General features: G+C 38.3%; 1 long non-coding RNA gene across 1 annotated transcript; it reads right to left on the bottom strand.

Moving 5' to 3' along the window:
• Positions 1 to 462: 462 nt before the first annotated feature.
• Positions 463 to 23,405, bottom strand: LOC118901690. The gene is made up of 3 exons (XR_005021446.1): positions 23,295 to 23,405; positions 2,438 to 2,523; positions 463 to 552 (listed from the first exon to the last, which is right to left on the bottom strand). It is a non-coding gene; the product is annotated as an uncharacterized LOC118901690 (long non-coding RNA).
• Between the last annotated feature and the right edge of the window lie 631 nt (positions 23,406 to 24,036).

Here is a 24,036-nt window from a genome sequence, read left to right as displayed (position 1 = left end):
AGTCAAGGAACTTTAGTTCCTCCTCTAGGGCTATAGATAATATTCTGGGCCATATCCTTGAGCTGTTCTTCAGATACTGAAAGCCCCACAAGGTGGAAGAAGTTAACTGCATGCTGACCAAAAGCAAGTAGACCCCAAACCAGTTGGAGCTAGAAGGTCAATGATGTTGACTTCTGAAACACCACCCTGTTCCCTGTTACCTCACCACCAACCAAGCAGAAGAATGTCTAGGAGCTGATCACACACCCTACAAACCCCCTCCCTCACCCTGTATTAAAATCCTTTCCCTGAAAGCCATTGAGGAATTCAGGCCTTTTGAGCATTAGCTGCCTGGACTCCTTGCTTGGTGCCCTGCAATAAATGCTGCACTTTCCTTCAACCCAAGCCAATGTCAGTAGATTGGCTTTACTGCACATGGGTGAGTGGACCCAACTTTGGTTTGGTAATAAGACTTCTACTTACATATCATTAGCTAAGAATATTCTTCAGGTCCTCTCCATCTCCCCATAACTGGAAGAGAGTCAGGGACAGTGAGTGCTTTAATTTTCCTGCCTTGAAAAAAAACACAGGAGAAAAGAAGGTTGTGAAAAGAAGGCGCTCAATTTTGAGTACCATCTTTAACAAGAAATAGATGACAGAACAGCTCTTGCTGAAGAGAGAAATATTTAGCCTCAAGAATAGGAAACTGTATAAAAAAACAATGCCTGTCTTGAAATATTTGAAGGGCTATTATGAGAAGGAGACTTGTTTTGTGTTGTTCAAAAAGGCAGATCCAGAATCAATAGGTGGGTCTTACTGGGGAAAAGTTCCTACTTTACCCTAGTCAGAGCACATTTGTTTTCAAGAAAATAAACCTAATCAAATTAGATTAAGATAAAAGTACAATTGACACTTGAACAACATGTGTTTGAACTGCATAGGTCCACTTATATGTGGATTTTTGTTGTTGAAGTATCGCTGATTTATAATAATATTATATTAGTTTAAAGTGTACAACACAGTGATTCAGTAGTTTTACAGATTAGCGCATTTTTTTTCAGTAGTACATACTACAGTGCTACACGATCCAAGCTTGATTGAATCTGAGGATGCAGAACCACAGATAAGGAGGAACTGCTTCTATGGAGGAACAGTATATACGAAGGGCCGACTATAAATTACAAGTGGATTATGTGGATTTTCAACTCCTTGGAGGGTCGGTGTCCCTAACTCCCACATTGTTCTAGGATCAACTTAGTTAATGACGATAACACAGAGGAATATCATGGATCATGAGGTACAGCAGGTATCACAGGACCTCAAAGCCATCAGGCATTATCTCTCTCTCCCCTTACTTCCCTTCTCCTCCCCTCTCCTCTCCTTCTCTCAGTCTTCCTCTCTGTCTGTCTGTCTCCATTTCTCTCTGTCTCTCTGCCTCTCTCTCACATGTGCACGTGGCCTTTCATATCTGCTCCACTTTGCACAGTTGCAGTATTGCTCTCTCTCTGCACACAGCACACCAGTTCTCTGCTAAACTCATTTCTTACTCATGGCCCACCTCAGGTATCCCAAAAGGATGAATTCCTATAGTTTAAAAAGTTGCTTTCTGGTCTTGATTTCAAATTTCTAAGAGGACAATATCTCACTGAACCAGCGAAAGTCATATGTTTACCCCTGGTTCTGTCAGATGTAATCAAGAAAAACAAGGATCCATGGGACATGGGGCTATCCTTACTTAAACTGTGACAAGGCAAATTCTCTAAGAAGACTTGGAGATAGAGAAGAAATCACGGACATATCAAGTAAATATTCCCATGCCTGCCCTCTGTCATTCATCTTCCTCTCTACTGTCAAATTAATCTTTCTGAAAGACAGTTTCATTTATATCATGTATCCACCTATTCACAAACTTTCCATGACTAGACTGTCTATAAAATATCGCCTGGCACTCAAGGTCTTTCGCAATGTAGTCCCAATGCACTTTTCTAATTTGATTTTTTACTACTCCCCTCTCTTGCTCCAATCAAATACAGAGAGGTCTTCTACCCTTTCCCCTGTACTTTGAGTGACCACACGTGCGGTTTGCCCAGGACAGTCCCAGTTTGTTCTGTTGCTTAGGTACAATTATTAAAAGTGCCCCATTTTTACTCTCTAATATGCCCTGATTTAGATGACAGAGGAATAATCCTCCTACCTAGAGGCCCATCCCCTCATCAACTTCAAGTTGGCAAAGCTTCACTATTACTCAACATCCAGGAAAAATGCCAACTTATTTTTACACAAAGCCTTCTCCAACCTAAGAAGGTCAAAATAATGCCTCTTTCCTCTTAACTCCTATAGTATTTTATTTGCTTCTTCTCTTTATTATCCTTGACACTTCCTATATTTTATCATAATTGAAATTTCTGATTGCCCTTGTGCTCATTTGGAGGACCCAGATGAATAATTATACAATTACCTTGCTTTTGTTAGGATGTAAAACCAAGAAACATGTTCAGCCGACCAAGGTGGTTTATCATGCTGCAGAAATGCACCTGGAAAGCACTAAGAAAACAAAATCGCATGGATGAGTGAAATCAACTAAGAATCAAATTTTAACATTAACTCAGTGGCTGCTCTAGGAAACTGAAAGAAAATCCCTTTGTTGTGTGTGTCTTACCTTCACTGTCAGGTTCCAGTTAGCTCCAGAGAATGGCTGATATATCAACAACAGAGGTGGCAGGGCTGGGCGTGGTGGCAATTCTGGGTACAGTTCTTGCACTCAACCACCTCAGATTCTCTTACCTTTATTTGCAACCCCTTTCCTGGTGTCTGATGGTAAGGTCATAGAGTCAGGCTCTCAGGGCAGACAGGCCTGTGTCAAACCTCAGCTTTGTCACTTCTAGCTCTATGTCCGGGGCCAGTTACTCATTCTCTTGGAAGCCTTGGTTTCCCCATCCATAAAATAGAGTTTGACAGTGTAGATCCCATAGAGTAGTTTTGAGGACTAAAGGAGATAATGGGTGTAATCTGCTTTGCACAGGATGATTCTATAATTATATTTTTATCATTATATGGTTCAAAGTCTATGAAACATGTATCTCTGAGCACCCATGGAATTATTGCCAGGATATCATAAAGTTACATATACACCAAGCACTGCTGACAGTTGAGTAAATAATATGTCTCACATGCATAAGTGCCATTATTTTTTGAAATATTAGAATTAATACAACAAAAAATAATCTTAAAGTATTCTGAATGCATCAATTATAATTATTTTCTTTATCAGTAGAGACTAATAGTGTTAACTGGATCAGATGACTGGCCATGAGAGTTTTAGATGTTAAAAGTGCTTCCATATTTGAAAAGGGCGGTAGTTCCTGCATTTACTTTCCAATTCTTGATGGACCCTTTCAAAGGAGAATTTTCCATTTCTGCAGGTTTCTATGACCAGCTATTTTCCATGACATACATACCTGGCTCCACTGGCTTCTGCAGGGCTGGGGCACTGAGCACCTGTGTGTGGCCAAGTGTTCTGGAATCTTACAGAGGACGTGAGGGTGGGGATTACTTGCCCATGACTTGTGAAACAGGAACTGAAAATGTAATCAGGCAAAGAGCCTCTAGGAAGTGCCCATCGAATTCCCAGATGTTTATGCAAATGTGTTATCAATTACAAGTTGTCGGGCAGGAAGGGAAAGTTCAGGTACAAACTTAAGGAGATGCAACTTAGGGGACCCTGGAGAGACAATGCTCAAAGCAGAGGCCCTGGTAAGCAGATATCTGCCTCAACTCTCTATTGGAGGTCAGAGCATCTAAAATCTACATGGGCAAGTGAACACAGTTCCGCTATTACAGTGTCATTTTTTCATGTAAACATATTATACCCTCAACTTGAGTGTCAGTACTTTATGTACAAACAAAGTCTGACTCAAATTTATACCCCATGTAATATCTAGAAGAGTGTCTTGCACATATTAGGTGTTCAAGAGCTGTCTCCTAACTATTAGCATCATTCAGCCTTGGAAGAGGCTGCCCTCTCTGATGGTACACATTACAGCCCTGGTGGTATTTAAGCAATGTCTCATTAACAGTTGTGTACTGGGGAGACCTTCAAGATGGCAGAGAAGAAAGACGTGGAGATCAACCTCCTCCCCACAAATACATCAGAAATACATCTACATGTGGAACAACTCCTACAGAACACCAACTGACTGGCAAAAGACCTCAGACTTCACAAAAGATATATATATTTTTTCCTTTTTCTCTTTTTGTGAGTGTGTATGTGTATGCTTCTTTGTGTGATTTCATCTGTATAGCTTTGCTTTTACCATTTGTCCCAGGGATCTGTCTGTTGTTTGTTTGTTCGTTTGTTTTTGTATAGTTTTTAGCACTTACTATCATTGGTGGATTTGTTTTTTGGTTTGGTTGCTCTCTTCTTTCTTTCTTTTTTATTTTCTTTTTTTTATTACTTTTAATTTTTTTTAATTTTAATAATTTTTCTAGTTTTTATTTTAATAACTTTATTTTTTTTCCTTTTTTTCTTTTTTTCTCCTTTTTCTTCTGAGCCTTGTGGCTGTCAGGGGCTTGGTGCTCTGGCCAAGTATCAGGCCTGTGCCTCTGAGGAGGGAGCACCGACTTCAGGACATTGGTCGACCAGAGACCTCCGAGCTCCACATAATATCAAATGGCGAAAGCGTGCCAAGAGATCTCCATCTCAATGCTAAGACCCAGCTCCACTCAACAACCAGCAAGCTACAGTGCTGGACACCCTATGCCAAACAACTACCAAGACAGGAACACAACTCCCCCATTAGCTGAGAGGCTGCCTAAAATCATAATAAGGTCACAGACACCCCAAAACACACCACCAGATGTGGACCTCCCAACCAGAAAGACAAGATCCAGCCTCATCCACCAGAACACAGGCACCAGTCCCCTCCACCAGGAAGCCAACACAACCCACTGAACCAACCTTAGCCACTGGGGCAGACACCAAAAACAACGGGAACTACCCACCTGCAGCCTGTGAAAAGGAGACCCCAAACACAATAAGTTAAACAAAATGAGAAGACAGAAAAACACACAGCAGATGAAGGAGCAAGGTAAAAACCTACCAGACCAAACAAATGAAGAGGAAATAGGCAGTCTATCTGAAAAAGAATTCAGAGTAATGATACTAAAGATGATCCAAAATCTTCGAAACAGAATGGAGAAAATACAAGGAATGTTTAACAAGGACCAAGAAGAACTAAAGAGCAAACAAACAATGATGAACAACACAATAAATGAAATAAAAAATACTCTAGAAGGGATCAATACCAGAATAACTGAGGCAGAAGAACAGATAAGTGACCTGGAAGATAAAATAGTGGAAATAACTACTGCAGAGCAGAATAAAGAAAAAAGAATGAAAAGAATTGAGGACAGTATCAGAGACCTCTGGGACAACATTAAACACACCAACATTCGAATTATAGGGGTCCCAGAAGAAGAAGAGAAAAAGAAAGGGGCTGAGAAAATATTTGAAGAGATTATAGTTGAAAACTTCCCTAATATGGGAAAGGAAACAGTCAAACAAGTCCAGGAAGCTCAGAGGGCCCCATACAGGATAAATCCAGGGAGAGACATGCCAAGACACATATCAATCAAATTATCAAAAATTAAATACAAAGAAAAGATATTAAAAGCAGCAAGGGAAAAGCAACAAATAACATACAAGGGAATCCCCAAAGGTTAACAGCTGATCTTTCAGCAGAAACTCTGCAAGCCAGAAGGGAGTGGCAGGACATATTTAAAGTGATGACGGACGAAAACCTACAACCAAGAGTACTCTACCCAGCAAGGATCACATTCAGATTTGACGGAGAAATTAAAACCTTTACAAACAAGCAAAAGCTAAGAGAATTCAGCACCACCAAACTACCATTACAACACATGCTAAAGGAACTTCTCTAGGCAGGAAACACAAGAGAAGGAAAATACCTACAATAACAAACCCAAAACAATTTAAAAAATGGTAATAGGAACATACATATCAATAATTACCTTAAATGTAAATGGATTAAATGCTCCCACCAAAAGACACAGACTGGCTGAATGGATACAAAAACAAGATCCATATATATGCTGTCTACAAGACACCCACTTCAGATCTAGGGACACATAAGACTGAAAGTGAGGGGAAGGAAAAAGATATTCTATGCGAATGGAAATAAAAAGAAAGCTGGAGTAGCAATTCTCATCAGACAAAATAGACTTTAAAATAAAGACTGTTACAAGAGACAAAGAATGACACTACATAATGATCAAGGAATCAATCCAAGAAGAAGATATAACAATTATAAATATCTATGCACCCAACATAGGAGCACCTCAATACATAAGGCAAATGCTAACAGCCATAAAAGGGGAAATCGACAGTAACACAATCATAGTAGGGGACTTTAACACCCCACTTTCACCAATGGAAAGATCATCCAACATGAAAATAAATAAGAAGACACAAGCTTTAAATGATACATTAAACAAGATGGACTTAATTGATATTTACAGGACATTCCATCGAAAAACAACAGAATACACTTTCTTCTCAAGTGCTCATGGAACATTCTTCAGGATATGTCATATCTTGGGTCACAAATCAAGCCTTGGTAAATTTAAGAAAATTGAAATTTTATCAAGTATCTTTTCTGACCACAATGCTATGAGACTAGATGTCAATTACAGGAAAATATCTGTAATAAAATGCAAATACATGGAGGTAAAAAATACACTACTTAAAAACCAAGAGATCATTGAAGAAATCAAAGAGGAAATTAAAATATACCTAGAAACAAATGACAATGAAAACACGATGACCCAAAACCTATGGGATGCAGCAAAAGCAGCTCTAAGAGGGAAGTTTATAGCAATACAATCCTAACTCAAGAAACAGTAAACATCTCAAATAAACAACCTAACCTTACAACTAAAGCAATTTGAGAAAGAAGAACAAAAAAAACCCCCCAAAGTTAGCTGAAGGAAAGAAATCATAAAGATCAGATCAGAAATAAATGAAAAAGAAATGAAACGGTAGCAAAGATCAATAAAACTAAAAGCTGGTTCTTTGAGAAGATAAACAAAATTGATAAACCCTTAGCCAGACTCATCAAGAAAAAAAGGGAGAAGACTCAAATCAATAGAATTAGAAATGAAAAAGGAGAAGTAACAACTGACACTGCAGAAATACAAAGGGTCATGAGAGATTACTACAAGCAACTATATGCCAATAAAATGTACAACCTGGAAGAAATGGACAAATTCTTAGAAATGCACAACCTTCCGAGACTGAACCAGGAAGAAATAGAAAATATAAACAGACCGATCACAAGCACTGAAATTGAGACTGTGATTAAAAATCTTCCAACAAACAAAAGCCCAGGACCAGATGGCTTCACAGGTGAATTCTATCAAACATTTAGAGAAGAGCTAACACCTATCCTTCTCAAACTCTTCCAAAATATTGCAGAGGGCGGAACACTCCCAAACTCATTCTACGAGGCCACCATCACCCTGATACCAAAACCAGACAAAGATGTCACAAAGATGGAAAACTACAGGCCAATATCACTGATGAACATAGATGCAAAAATCCTCAACAAAATACTAGCAAACAGAATCCAACAGCACATTAAAAGGATCATACACCATGATCAAGTGGGGTTTATCCCAGGATTGCAAGGATTCTTTAATATATGCAAATCAATCAATGTGATAAGCCATATTAACAAATTGAAGGAGAAAAACCATATGATCATCTCAATAGAGGCAGAAAAAGCTTTTGACAAAACTCAACACCCATTTATGATAAAAACCCTCCAGAAAGTAGGCATAGAGGGAACTTACCTCAACATAATAAAGGCCATATATGACAAACCCACAGCCAACATCGTTCTCAATGGTGAAAAACTGAAACCATTTCCTCTAAGATCAGGAACAAGACAAGGTCGTCCACTCTCACCACTATTATTCAACATGCTTTTGGAAGTTTTAGCCACAGCGATCAGAGAAGAAAAAGGAATAAAAGGAATCCAAATCAGAAAAGAAGAAGTAAAGCTGTCACTGTTTGCAGATGACATGATAGTATACATAGAGAATCCTAAAGACGCTACCAGAAAACTCCTAGAGCTAATCAATGAATTTGGTAAAGTAGCAGGATACATAATTAATGCACAGAAATCTCTTGCATTCCTATACACTAATGAGGAAAAATCTGAAAGAGAAATTAAGGAAACACTCCCATTGACCACTGCAACAAAAAGAATAAAATACCTAGGAATAAACCTACCTAAGGAGACAAAAGACCTGTATGCAGAAAACTATAAGACACTGATGAAAGTAATTAAAGATGATACAAATAGATGGAGAGATATACCATGTTCTTGGATTGGAAGAATCAACACTGTGAAAATGACTATAATACCCAGAGCAAGCTACAGATTCAATGCAATCCCTATCAAACTACCAATGGCATTTTTCACAGAACTAGAACAAAAAATTTCACAATTTGTATGGAAACACAAAAGACCCCAAATAGCCAAAGCAATCTTGAGAAAGAAAAACAGAGCTGGAGGAATCAGGCTCCCTGACTTCAGACTATACTACAAAGCTACAGTAGTCAAGACAGTATGGTACTGGCACAAAAACAAAAATATAGAACAACAGAACAGGATAGAAAGCCCAGAGATAAACCCACGCACATATGGTCACCTTATTTTTGATAAAGGAGGCAAGAATATACAATGGAGAAAAGACAGCCTCTTCAATAAGTGGTGCTGGGAAAACTGGACAACTACATGTAGAAGAATGAAATTAGAACACTCCCTAACACCATACACAAAAATAAACTCAAAATGGATTAAAGACCTAAATGTAAGGCCAGACACTATCAAACTCTTAGAGGAAAACAGAGGCAGAACATTCTATGACATAAATCACAGCAAGATCCTTTTTGATCCACCTCCTAGAGAAATGGAAATAAAAGGAAGAATAAACAAATGGGACCTAATGAAACTTCAAAGCTTTTGCACAGCAAAGGAAACCATAAACAAGACGAAAATACAACCCTCAGAATGGGAGAAAATATTTGCAAATGAATCAACGGACAAAGGATTAATCTCCAAAATATATAAACAGCTCATGCAGCTCAATATTAAAAAAACAAACAACCCAATACAAAAATGGGCAGAAGACCTAAATAGACATTTCTCCAAAGAAGACATTCAGATGGTCAAGAGGCACATGAAAAGCTGCTCAACATCACTAATTATTAGAGAAATGCAAATCAAAACTACAGTGAGGTATCACCTCACACCAGTTAGAATGGGCAACATCAGAAAATCTACAAATAACAAATGCTGGAGAGGGTGTGGACAAAAGGGAACCGTCTTGCACTGTTGCTGGGAATGTAAATTGATACAGCCACTGTGGAGAACTGTATGGAGGTTCCTTAAAAAACTAAAAATAGAACTACCATTCAACCCAGCAATCCCACTACTGGGCATATACCCAGAGGAAACCATACTTCAAAAAGAGTCATGTACCACAATATTCATTGCAGCTCTATTTACAATAGCCAGGACATGGAAGCAACCTAAGTGTCCATCGACAGATGAATGGATAAAGAAGATGTGGCATATATATACAATGGAATATTACTGAGTCATAAAAAGAAACAAAATTGAGCTATTTGTAGTGAGGTGGATGGACCTAGAGTCTGTCATACAGAGTGAAGTAAGTCAGAAAGAGAAAAACAAATACCATATGCTAACACACATATATGGAATCTAAAAAAAAAGAAAAAAAGATTCTGAAGAACTTAGGGGCAGGATGGGAATAAAGATGCAGACGTAGAGAATGGACTTGAGGACACGGGGAGGGGGAAGGGTAAGCTGCGATGAAGTGAGAGAGTGGCATTGACATATATACACTACCAAATGTAAAATAGATAGCTAGTGGGAAGCTGCTGCATAGCACAGGGAGATCAGCTCGGTGCTTTGTGACCACCTAGAGGGGTGGGATAGGGAGGGTGGGAGGGAGATGCAAGACGGAGGAGATATGGGAATATACGTATATGTATAGCTGATTCACTTTGTTATAAAGCAGAAACTAACACACCATTGTAAAGCAATTATACTCTAATAAAGATGTTAAAAAACAAAAAAAAACAACAGCAACAACAACAACAAGAACAAAAAGATGCAAAAAACAGAAAGGATATACAGACAGGATCACAAGGAGCCACGACCTTGTGAAGGCACATCGGTGGAGCTTGGGAACCAATAGCTTGATTAGAGCCATTCATACTTCTCTCTGTTTAAACTCTCTGCCTTAATAAAAGAGCAAGCATGCAGGGGCACTGAACTGTTTTCAATGTTCTGTACATGACGCAGGCTTCTATGCTGTTGATGTGTTTTGATGTAAAGCTGAATAAACCAAACTCTAGTTGTTGCCATTTTTTTTTCTTTTTTTTTTAACATCTTTATTAGAGTATAATTGCTTTACAATGGTGTGTTAGTTTCTGCTGTATTACAGAGTGAATTAGCTATATGTATACATATACCCCCATATCTCCTCCCTCTTGCATCTCCCTCCTACCCTCCCTATCCCACCCCTCTAGGTGGTCACAAAGCTTGAAGCTGATCTCCCTGTGCTATGCAGCTGCTTCCCACTAGCTATCTATTTTACATTTGGTAGTGTATACATGTACATGCCACTCTCTCACTTTGTCCCAGCTTACCCTTCCCCCTCCTCGTGTCCTCAAGTCCATTTTCTACATCTGCGTCTTTATTCCTGTCCTGCCCCTAGGTTCTTCAGAACCTTTTTATTTTTTTAGATTCCATATAGATGTGTTAGCATACGGTATTTGTTTTTCTCTTTCTGACTTACTTCAATCTGTATGACAGACTCTAGGTCCATCCACCTCACTACAAATAACTCAATTTCGTTTCTTTTTATGGCTGAGTAATATTTCATTGTATATATGTGCCACATCTTCTTTACCCGTTCTTCTGTCTATCTATGGACACTTAGGTTGCTTCCATGTCCTGGCTATTGTAAATAGAGCTGCAATGAACATTGTGGTACATGACTCTTTTTGAATTATGGTTTTCTCTGGGTATATGTTCAGTAGTGGGATTGCTGGGTCGTATGGTAGTTCTATTTTTAGTTTTTTAAGGAACCTCCATACTGTTCTCCATAGTGGCTGTATCAATTTACATTCCCAGAAACAGTGCAGGAGTGTTCCCTTTTCTCCACACCCTCTCCAGCACTTATTGTTTGTAGATTTTTTGATGATGGCCATTCTGACTGGTGTAACACACTATTGTAAAGAAATTATACTCCAATAAAGATGTTAAAAAAAAATTGTGTACTGAAAATTAGAAAAAGTTTAGTAGAACATCTGTTAGTGAGGCCATAGAAGAATTGGACATGAAGACATCCAAAACTGTTTCTAATGTCAAGTATCAGTGATTCTATATTCTGAAGTTAACTTCTATAGTTCTATGACAATGAAAATTTTGACTCAGTGATTTAATGGACAGCACTCTTGAAAATAAAATTCAACAATATTATGCCTGATAGAAAGCATTTTTTAAAAGTTCTTATGGATTTTAAAAATTGTATAATTGCAAATGTTCATTAGGATATAATTGAGTAGTCCTCTTTCCCTACTTACTAGTATGTGCCAGGGTGCCATAATTATACGAATAATTATGAAAGGAAAATGTACTCCCTCAAAATGAAATTTATTTTATTCCTCTCATTGAAAATGCCTTGGCAAATCTATGAAAATTATTATAGATGTAGAGCTCTACTTTGGGCAAAAGACATTAAAATAGGGCATGGAGAAAAGAAAAAAAATCACATAATAGATGGAAATATTACTTAATACTCCATACATGAAAATGCCTGTTCTCTTTTGCACAGAAATAATAGAAGAATGCAATAAAATCTGTTCACCATTCATGGAGGTCCAAGTGTTAGAAGATGTTTTATGTACTTTGTCTTTTTATCATACCTCTGATTTTCGTTAGTTTATGGCTCCGCTTCAAGTTTACTTTTATAGAGATTAATGCAATTTATACAGTATATTTCATTTTATGATATAATTAACAATAAGTGGATAGTAATTAAGGCTGTGTGAGATGGAGGAAAAATGCCCAGGAACTAAATACCTTTAAAAAAAATGTGCTCTTTGAGTTTAATAGCATTTGAAGTATTTAAATAGCTTAAATTAAATTAAAGTTAATAGAGTTTAATTAAGGTTACAGCCAAAAAAGAAATATTCTGTCATAAAAAAAAAGTTATTCTGGAGTCATGGACATTTTTTCTCTTGATTCTCCATGAAGAAACAGCTTTGGGTTATTAGGAGTCTTCAAGATTACTGTACAGTCAAAGGCTCATGAATTGACGATGTTGCGTGAGAACTAAGAAGTATTCCATTTCCACAGGTGAAATTTCTTACAGAAAACCCCAATGTAGGTATGCAGAAATTGTTAACACATCAGGCCAACCAAAATTCTACTACATTCCACATTCAAACATGCAGCAAAAATGATTGACATGAAGTGGAAATGGAGAATAGCCTCTCTAGACAATCTTGTGCATAGGGAACCTCAGAGATGCTTTTCCCTAAATCAGAAAAGTGAGGACTTGTTTAGGGTTTTTTGTTTGTTTCTCATTTAAATTGTGCAATGATGGACTTAGTTCTTGCATTGGACAGTGGCCTGCTTAGTTCTTGCATTGGACAGTGGCCTGCTTAGTTCTTACATTGGATGGTGGCCCGCTTCTAAAAGGCAGGATCATCAGGAGAGGAGTTGATGAGACAGTAGGAGGCTAGCAGAGCTTCAAAACCCAGCAGAACCTGACTGATGGCACCATCCTGGCTTCTGATAGGGCCAGTCTTAATACCATCACATACACTGTCAGGATCTCTTTGTGTTCACTAGTATTGGTATGTTTTTTCCAGATGTATGGATTGGCATATGGCGTATGGGTCAAATACCCATTTCCATTCCCTTAATAAATCAAATTCTAATGCTCTTAAAAAAATAAATTCTAAATATCTAAAGCAACAACACGGATTTAATTTTTTTAAATGCAATTTCATTTAAGTTTATCTTTATCCTTATATAGGTAAATTCGGATTTTTTTAAATGAAAATAAACCCGAAATTAGTCACACACACACACACACACACACACACACACACACACAACAATTTTGGGAGGGAAGAAAAGAAAACCTGCAAAATAGAAGATATAATAAGGACTATTCAACTACAAACTGAACTCCCTTTTTTTTCGTCTTGGCTTAGATGAAATGAAGCTGAAGTGATGTTAAGCTACATTGTCATTTCCATGGGAAGAGTAAAGGAATGACATAAAGTTTAATCCTCTATGCGTGGAGGCCAAACTACTTAACGGTACTTTCGATTTGGGCTTGTTTATAAATGTATCTCACATTTTCTTTTGTCATTGGTACAGCAAATGTTGCATAGCACTTGGCACAATGCAGTTACTGAATAATGAATGAAAGAATTAATTAATTAGTGAAAGAATATAAATTTCAGATGTCTTTACTCATTTGCTTAACTAAGATCCCAATCAAAACCAAAAGCCTCTTTTGGGTTATCCTGTGAGTATTATAAGAGAACAGTTCTCTCATTTCTCAAAAGAAAAAAGCCTGACTTCTTTTTAATCAACTGAAACCCCCATCATTATTCTTAAATTTTAAAACAGAGCTTTAAAAGAATTCCTCCAATTACTTTAAAAGAAAAAAGACACAACTTCAAGTGTGATTTTCTGGTGACTTGGGTTCTTGATATTCTTTGATTTGCTTACTTTTTCTATAAAATGAATGGCGATTAAAGTATCTTATCATCCAAGTCACTATGAGTGGTGTAGTAAAGTATACAAAACATGAAGAAATATAATATGTTATATTTCTGATTAGCTGTGTGACTTTTGGCAAGTCATTTAGCCTATTTGGACCTTAGTTTCCTCACTGAAAGTTTCACTCAAGAGCTGTTGTGAGGACAAATAAGGTAGAACGTAATATAAGACATGATATCAATGGAAGACATTTCTGCAATATTTATGTAAATCATATTTTTCAAGTTAGATCATTTAGAGAGAAAAACATATCTAGATTTAGAGATAAAAACATGTTTAGGGCTTCCCTGGTGGCGCAGTGGTTGAGAATCTGCCTGTCAATGCAGGGGACACGGGTTCGAGCCCTGGTCTGGGAAGATCCCACATGTCGCGGAGCGACTAGGCCCGTGAGCCACAATTGCTGAGCCTGCGCGTCTGGAGCCTGTGCTCCGCAACAAGAGAGGCTGCGATAGTGAGAGGCCCACGCACCGTGATGAAGAGTGGCCCCCGCCTGCCACAACTAGAGAAAGCCCTCGCACAGAAACGAAGACCCAACACAGCCATAAATTAATTAATTAATTAATTAATTAAATTAAAAAAAAAAACATGTCTAGAAGAGTGGGTAAATGAAAAGAATACTGGACTTGGTATCAAGAGACGTATATTCAAGTCCCAACAGTTTTACCTTTGTAGACCAGAGCCCTTAACCATTCTGAACCTCAGTTTCCTCATCTACAAAATGGAGGCAATAATACCTCACAGTGTGGTTGTGATCTAAGATATAGAGAAAATTAAGGAGAGACAGGAGCTAGTCTTTTCTGTGAGGAAACTACATAGTTCAGCCTCCTTCATTCCATGAAGATGAAGGGAAAGGCTGCAGGACCAAGGTGGGTTCCTTCTCCCACCATGAAGATTCCAGAGCCTCCGATGAAGGCAATGTTCAGGCATGTAACAGCTATCTACTTCTGATTTTAAACTCTAGGGGTTTTCCCACTCATTTTGAGAGCCTCCACCTTGTTGTTCCAACACCACATCCAGTCTCTTCATGGAAAAGCCATAACCAAGAGAACAGAATCACTTGGCCAGAAGGGATCTTAGAGGTCTTTTGATAGCAGTTAAATGTTTGCTCTTTGGTGCCATCCTTCCTGGTGTCCAGTTCCAGTTCTGCAACTTACTGGGTGTGAGTGCTTGAGCACGTTACTTGGCTTCTCTGAACCTCAATTTTCACATTCTATAAAAGAGGAATAATAATATCTATTCCAGTGGATTTTGAGAGGATTAAGTTAGAGAATCAAATGCCTGTAAATTTTGGTAAATTTTAAATAAACATTGGCTATTATTTGGGTTAATTCCTTCATTTGATGGGTACAAAGAAAATAATAACAATAAATATAAGTAATTCCTGGTAGAGTTCCTTGCCTTTTGAGCATATTTTCCCATGTGTTACCTTATCTAATCCTTTTGGTGCCCCATGGAGTGGGTTATTATTAGTACCATTTTGTAGAACAGGAAACTGAAGTACAGGCAGATGATGTAATACACCCCGGATCTCTTCCAGAGCTCTTAAGTTAGGTCTCTTCGACTCCCAGACAATACATTTTCAGTTGGATCAGGCTAACCCTAGGCAGAAGGATTAATAATAGCTAACATTCACTTTAGGTTAGGCACTGGTTGGGCCTTTACATGTGTTATCTTATTTAAGCCTCATAACAACTTTATAGTAAAGAAAATATTAGAGTCTCCATTTCAAAAAAGTTAAAGTAACATGCACAGGGTAATTGAGCTATTGAGTACTGGAGCCAAGTTTGAACCCAACCAATTTCATGTTTTATCATTAAACTTAACTGTGTCCTGATAGAAAGCTATGCTGGAGCACAGTGTTCAAGAAAGAATGTGTCTTTATCAACCATTATGAGAAGTGAGGGAGAACACGGATTAATAGCAATATGCCAAGACCTTCATATAGGATCTACTGTGTTAAGCACTTTACCTATGTTATCTTCATAGCTACCTCAAAAGGTATATGTTATTACACCCACTGAAACAGACTCAGAGAAATTATCCTTCACTTAAAATTACAAAGCTAATGGCAAAGCTAAGATTTAAACCCAGATGTGAGAGTGAAGCTCTTGACCTTTCTATGACAATGACACTGTAGGCTTTTAAAACATAGGTGAATTTAGACATCATCTCCACTGGTTCTCACCCTTGCCTATGAGCAAACTGAGGCTGTAGGAGCCCATGTTTTTCCTCGCAGTTAGAACTTGTGACAGAAGTCAACTTGCCCAACTCCTAACCCAGTGATCTTTCTAGCTCACCAGGAAGTATAAACGTGACCTCTGTCTTGGGGAACTCATACTCTAGGTGGAGAAACACAATCAGAAAGCAACACATGTTAACATGTATCAGAGGCTGCATCCTGTGCAGAAGGGGCATGTTTTCTAGAAGTTACAGAGACACTGGGTCAGTGAGGACAGAAGAGATAAGTGTGCAGACTCTCCAGTTTAAGACACATAAGAATCACCCCTGAGGAACCCCCTTAAATGCAGATTCCCAGGCTGGGACCAGAAAGTCTGAAAACAACAGCCTACATTGTTTAATAAATAGCTCTGATTCCAAAGCATATGCTCTAATTCCCTGCTCTGAGAAATAGGAAACTTGTGGGTTTGTTGAAAGAGCAGTAAAAACATAAGATTGGGTGTAGAAGATAAGAGCAGATTGAAGAGCATTTTGGAAACCAGGTAAAGCAATGCACATTTGATATAATAAAGAGGGGAGCTTTGGAGAAGGGGAGCCAAGATGAGTGAGGGCTCCATGAAGGATGGAGTGAAGCAGTGAGTTCATGGGATGAGGAATAAAAGGTAGGAAGATGAAGGGGTGTGTTTTAGAAGCACTTCAAATGGCAAATCCATAGAACGGGCAGCTGGTCAGATGCAGGGCATAAAGCAGATGGACTGTAAGAGCACCTGGACAGAGGAGAAGTAGTGGGTCTGGCTATGGATGTGCACACCTACGCATGGCTAAAAGCTAATAAATACCACTTTAGTCGTACACTGTGACAAAGTTAAAAATTCTTCGTGAAACATATAGTCATAAAAGACATAAAGTGCTCCTTTCAGCAATTCCTATGTGAAAAAGGAGGCCAAACCTCACATTCCTCATAGAGTCCTGAAAAGAACCCTTTTAAAAGGACACAAATTAGAAAATGTTTTGCTGATACTTGATCTCCCCCAAACCAGGAGGCCCTCGGTTTGGCTTGGAAAAGGTTGATTATTTAACTCGTCCTCAGCAGTTTTCTTCATATCTCTTCATTTTTGCCCAAAGACAGAACAGTGAAAAACTAATACTGGATATTCAGAAAACTATCTTCAGAAAAATCTTAAAATGCTCAACCAGCATCTTTTTAAATCCTTTTTGCAGTTAGAAGAAAGGTGAGGCACTAAAATTGGATATCAAGGAGTTCTAGTCTGGAATGGGTAATCTTACCCAAAAAAGAGAAAAAAAATCAATAAGATAAGAATACAACTCAATTTCAGTTAAACCAGATAAACCACAAATAACTCTAAGAACTTTCTAATTGTTTTTTTTTTTATAACTAAAGGATCCAGGTCTTTGAAGTTGTTTCCATTAACACTTGAAAATAGAAGCAGGACACTACGGTCTATAACAGTCGTTCCCAACCTTTTTGGAACCAGGGACCGGTTTCGTGGAAGACAATTTTTCCTGGGGGGGGAGGGGGGAGGGGGGATAGTTCAGGCAGTAATGTGAGAGATGGGGAGCGATGGGGAGCGGCAGATGAAGCTTAGCTCGCTCGCCTGCGGCTCACCTCCTGCTGTGCAGCTGGCTACCATCCGAGGCCCAGGGGTTGGGGACCCCTGGTCTATATCATGTTTAAGATGCATGCGATCTAAAATGAAAACCTGAGACTCAAAGGCTAACCAACTAAGTGACAGTATGTGTACGTTTTCTTAACAACTCATACATTATCACTGAGCACTGCAGAGACACTGAAGGGGTTGGGTAAAAAAAGGAGGGCATTATAATTCAACTACAAAGTCTAGTTCACTAGCTAGAACATTAGTAAATGTCAATGGATCAGCTTTGTTAATCTATGAACTTTGTACTGGTAAATTTTTGCTTTATACATGATCGTTGATATAACCTAAGTTTTTCAATTTGAGGACTTCAGGTCCCATAGTTTAAAAAGGAAAAAAATCATCTGCTCTTATTTAGACAGTTTATTTCAGTAAAACAACAGGATCTTTGGTTGTTTCTGCCCCACCCCCCGCCAAAATATACTAATGTTACCAAGTCTAAGCTCGTAACTGCTTGCCGCACAACAGGCCAATAATCGAGAGACGAGCTGTTGGGGCAGGGAATAATGACTTTATTCGGAAAGCCAGCAAACCAAGAAGATGGTGGACCCGTACCCCAAAGAACCATCTTGCCTGAGTTAGGATTCAGGCTCCTTTTATACTAAAAGGGGAGGGAGTAAAGTCAAACACTTCCTGGTTCCCATCAGCCTCCAGAGGGTATGTGTTTAATTTCTCTCCTCCCTGCAGTCATTCACGGGTGGGCCTGGTCAGGATGTTTCCTGTGAGCCAAAGGTATTTTAGCTTAATGCTCATTACCTGGGGAGCAGGGTTCCCAGAGACGGGCCATTATGTATAATTTAAGCTTATAGGCAACATCCCTTTAGTGATTAACTTGTAATAGAATACAAAAGGTTCTTCCCTATTACACTGAGAGTCTGCCTACTCATCAAGGGAGTCTGATTATTATAGCAAATGTTATTAGATGAACCAGTCATTTTGGGCTCACATGAACAGAATTTGGAGTATTTCTATGCTAAAACTAATCTGATCATTGGAAATATTTCACTACTTTATTTAAATTGTGGTCATTCTCATTTATTCATTTATTTCTTATTAAACTGAGTACCTATTATAAAACAGGTACTGCTAGGTGTCAGCAAAAGGATAGTTGAAATATGTGGGAAGGTGGGATTATAAAAATGAAGAGCTCACAGTCTAGTGAGAGAGAGTTAATTATGCAAATAGCTAGAATTTAATGTGAGAAACACCATAATGGATAAATACCAAATGCTGTGGGTACACAGACATATGAGGGGGAAGGTTTCATTTGAACCCAGTCTAAAAGAATAAATAACAACTAAGTAAAAGGGAGTGACATTCAGGGCAAGGCATTCTTGGCAGGTAACAAGCCATGAAAATGCTAAGAGATATGAAAAGAGAGACTATGTTGGCGGGGCCATGAGTACATCTATTGGTAAAACAAAGGGAATCTTAGGATGTCCAGATCTTAGAGAGGATCTTAGGAGGACGATGATAGGAAAACACAATCTAGCCAGATTGTGAAGGAGGTTATATGACATATCCTGTAATAAAGTGGGAGCTGTTGGCAGTTTTTACATAGGGGGAGCTCCATATAACGTTTGGATCTTAGAGAATTTCCATCTTTGTCAGAAGGATGGATTGGAGTGTGGAGATGACTCAGTTTAGAGAGAAAGCTGGCACAGATGTGGACAAGGATATGGGGTGGATAGAAGGAGGTATACCGAACACCACTGGCGAAGGGGAGAGGTAGGGTGAGGATAAAGATGTGGCTTCCCACTTGGGTTGCTGGTAGGCAGTTTTTTGTGCACCAGTTAAGCTATAGGATAAAGCCCACCATATTATATGATCTCAAGGACTACCTTAAGTGTCTACTAAGACTTAAGACGTAAGTGTCAAGAGAATATGTTCCACTCTTAGCTTTCTTCTTATTTATCCAGGACCCCAGGACATGAATGTGGTATCCATTTATTGTCTGCATCATGGAAGAGGACACATGTCCCACAGCCACTGATGCCATTTGGTGGAGGACAGCGTGGGTAACAGGATGCAGCTGGAGATTCATAGATTTCTAGGCTGCATATAGTACCTTCCCATCTTTGTCCAGGTGACTGATTATCCCCAGGAGGAATTCAGGTCAGTTCTATTGTTAAGAGAGGCCATGGAAGTCAGGGTTTGGGGAGGTACAGAACTCATGGCTATGGAAGATGTGATAGAACACAGGAAGTCAAGTGCTGTAAGATGTTTAATCCCTGAGGAGTTAAATGGTTATCTGAGGGATCCTTTTCTATGGCCCACCATTTCCTATATACGTCATCACTCAGAATACGCAATTTGGTGGGCATATAAAACCAAGTACATAAATGACTACTATCACAGAGTTAGGCAAACTGTTTAAGAGAAGTTCAGAGTACCACAGTGCTCAGAGGAGGGTAAAGAATACCCAATTAGGGCTTCCCTGGTGGCGCAGTGGTTAAGAATCTGCCTGCCAATGCAGGGGACACGGGTTCGAGCCCTGGTCTGGGAAGATCCCACATGCCGTGGAGCGATTGGGCCCGTGAGCCACAACTACTGAGCCTGCGCGTCTGGAGCCTGTGCTCCGCAACGAGAGGCCGCGACAGTGAGAGGCCCGCGCACCGCGATGAAGAGTGGCCCCCGCTCGCCGCAACTGGAGAAAGCCCTCGCACAGAAACGGAGACCCAACACAGCCAAAAATAAATATAAATAAGTAAATAAATTTATTAAAAAAAAAAAGAATACCCAATTAGTGAATCAGAAAATAATATATGGAAGTAAGAGCATGAAGCTTTGAACAATAGCTTAAAATTCAATGAATTTTAGAGAGATTAGAGAGGAAGAGCATCCCCGTCAAAAAGAATAGCATGTTCAAAGGCTCAGAGAAGGAAAATGCTTGGTTTTTTAAGGAACAGCAAGTAACAGGGAGGATTGGAAAACAGACATAGAAAGAGAGAAGATCTTGGCAAGGTTGTGGTTGGAGAAATGTACATGATGGGAACAAAATATTAAAAACAGAAGGCACATAATTGGTAATCTGTATTCTGGAGTCCCCTGTGCCCAAGCTTCTCAATCTATATGATAGAAGAATACCTTCCTCTCTCTTTTTCACCATAAGCAATTATGAATTTTCACTCTGTTCCTAAAAGGTGAAAAGAAATCCAGGATATTATTATGAACCTGAATAATAATAGCTCATGTTTATTGTGCTAGGCATTGCGATAATAGATTATTAATTTAAATAACACAACAACACTATGAGGCAAGTGGTATTATTATTCATATTTTACAGATGAGAAAACTAAAGTTTAGTGATGTCAGCTTTCCAAGGTCACAAATAAGCGGGGAAACCAGAATTCAAACACTAAATGCAAAATTCAAGAAAAGGATTTGTTCATGTGCTCTAGATATATGATCTCTATAAGGGCTTCCAATTAAGTCAAGTTATACAAATTACCAAGTTTACCATTTTTGTAAAAAAAAAAAAAAGTAAATCAACTGAAAATAAACGTCTTATTCTGCTAGCAGCTCAGAGGAACGTTTCCCATCCTTTCAATCGATCACAGGTTTCTGACAGTCCTCACAATCAGGATCAGTGTAGCATAATACTGAAAAATTCCTGCCAGAGCCCAAAGGTCCCAAATGACCTTGGAAGACCACTTAATCCCTCTACTAAATGCCATCATCAAAAAATCATTACTTTTTTCCCTCAAAAACAAAATACCAACATTGGGAGAAAATCTACCTTAAATGAAAACAAGACACTGATCATAAGAAGAATTTTCTTGAAAATGTCACTACTTTGCAATGGTTTTACTTTTCTTCCATACATGTAAGAAGAAAAATACGCAGGATTACACTTATGCTGTCTTACCATGTCTCAAGTGACTCCAAGAAAGAGTCATACTTCAAAATAGGGGGAGTATTTCTATGTAAAACCCACATAATGGTAATTATGATCTTTTCTTTAGTTTTATAAAGCCAGCCCACCTCAGTGAATTCCTACATCCCAGACGGAAACTGAATCAGCTAAACAAAAAGAATAAAAGGTGGGAGATGGGGCACTAAATAAAATACCTTTTCCAAAGTCTCCAGAATTCACCCATATGGAATATTTGAACTAAGCATTGAATACAGGAGCTTCTGAGGGAAATTCTATTAGAGAAGCAGTAGACAAGGAAGCAAGAAGTGGTACCAATTGCCTCCCCCTTTCTCTACATTTTCCAACTTTAATCTCAAGGAAGAATGCACCAAACTTCTTATTCTTTCCTGGAACGATAGAATCTCTACAGCGCCCCTGAAAGCAGTGATCCTGATAAGTAAAATGCCATTAAGCCTGAAAGCAGCAGTTTTATGGACAACATTTAAATTATTTCCACGCGCCCTCTACTCACGCAGGATCAATCACCGTGATTGGTGTATTATAATTTCCCCGACTAAATTGGTCTCTCTCTTTTGCTTTTTCCCCAAGGAACTCAATTTGCCAGCAAGGAGCCTTTCCTGCCGCCCTCTATTCTTTTTTTCTTTTCATATTAACGATAATACAAAGGACTAAACTAAAACCCAAACTCAGAGATTCTCATTGTTAACCACTGGCAGACATTTTGAAAAGCTCCGAGCATATTTTATCCTACATTTCCATACATTTTTGTGTTAATTTCCAAGTCCAAGTTTTGGGACAAAAAAGCTCTTAGTATTAACGAGGAAACAACTTAGAGGGCAATAAAATTTAAGTTTACAAATTATTGTTCTATTTCTGATACAGTGTTTAACATTTCAGATATTAGCCTTTAAACATAATTAAAAGAAAAGTGAACTTTAGAACCAGGTGCATTCTTTAATGTACTTGATATAGGAAATGGAAAAGGGGGAAGATGTTATTTAAATTCTAGTTCTGAAGCACATCTTTCCCGTAATTGTCATAGGAAACTGGAAAATTATACCAACTATCCCTTGATCCTAGACACTGTTTCACCAATAGATTTTTGCTTTCGTTTCATAATTTCCTTTAATATTTGTACATGTCTTATTAAAGGCAATGGCTAAGTCTCTTTGTATTAAACAAAATGTATATGCCGTCAATGCCCCAGAATCTCTATGAATGAAGGTAATTATCTACAAAGGGGCAATATGAAAACAAGATCCCCACCGCTTTCAAAAGTATCTCTATTTCCACGGTTTCATAGAATGCCATTTGCCATGTTATTCAAATCAAGTTGAAACATAAATGTGCTTAAGAGAGGTCATGTTCTGGCACTTCTCAAATTTTTCTGCGAGGCATCGCTGATGAGGAGGAGACTGAAGAGTGAATACATACAGCCTGGCTTTGGAGGGCAGCTCCCAAAGCAACCCACTTCCAAACTTGAAATTTCTTTGAAATCTTGTGATATAGTTTTAAAATGCATGCAAATTGTGCCTACCGCTGCCTAAGGTATCTGTTTGATTTAATATGAAGATTAAAGTACTTATCTGGATAAAAACCAGCACATCAAAACAGTGTTGCTTGGCACTTCTGGCACTCCTTGAAGATCTACTGAGGCACACTTACCTTTAAGCCATGAATGGTCATCAGTATGATGCTGTGAAGACGGGATCAGCAATGAGAGATGAAGTGCCTCAACTCTAGCAAGGAGTTGCTGCTCCAATGCGACTATGGGTCTAGGAGGAAAATGATGCCATAAGAAAGAAACAAGTGGCTAGAAGGAAAGCTTAAAGGGAAACAAAGTCAAACTTACTTCATGATTTGCCTAGGGTCAAAGAATGATGCTTAATAATTACAATGACTTGATTTAGAAAAAAAATGCTATTAGAAAATGAATGGAAAAAGACAAGGAATTAAACTGTTCTTGTAGCAACAAAGGAGAGGTAATTTCTCATTCATTTGCACACTTTAAAAACATAAAACTAAAGATTTTTAGTTTCTTGTTATATAGTAAAATAAAGTTACATAGCAAATCTCATTTTAATAAGATGTCTTTAATTACATGAGATTTAGCAGAATGTAGGTATAATTGTTTTGATGACATAGTTTATTAACAAAAAAAAATTATGACATGCTAGTAGCATAAAGGAAGCCATATGCCATCATCCTTTAGGATCTAAATATTATTTGAGTGGAAGTATTATTTTTAATTAAAATTCAGTGAAAACATATAAGATTTGTATTAAAGTGATATTATTGTGCTATCTTCAGGGGAATAAAAATTTGACTTTAAATATTATCCAAAAGCCAGGTCTCTTTTGGTTGAGAATATACATTATCATATATCTCTGAGATTCATACCTTTATA

The sequence above is a fragment of the Balaenoptera musculus genome, chromosome 10 (genome assembly GCF_009873245.2).
Source record: "Balaenoptera musculus isolate JJ_BM4_2016_0621 chromosome 10, mBalMus1.pri.v3, whole genome shotgun sequence".
In the NCBI taxonomy this organism is placed as follows: Eukaryota; Metazoa; Chordata; class Mammalia; order Artiodactyla; family Balaenopteridae; genus Balaenoptera; species Balaenoptera musculus.
The sequence above is the reverse complement of the archived record's forward strand: the minus strand, read 5'-3'. Positions and strand labels throughout refer to the sequence as shown.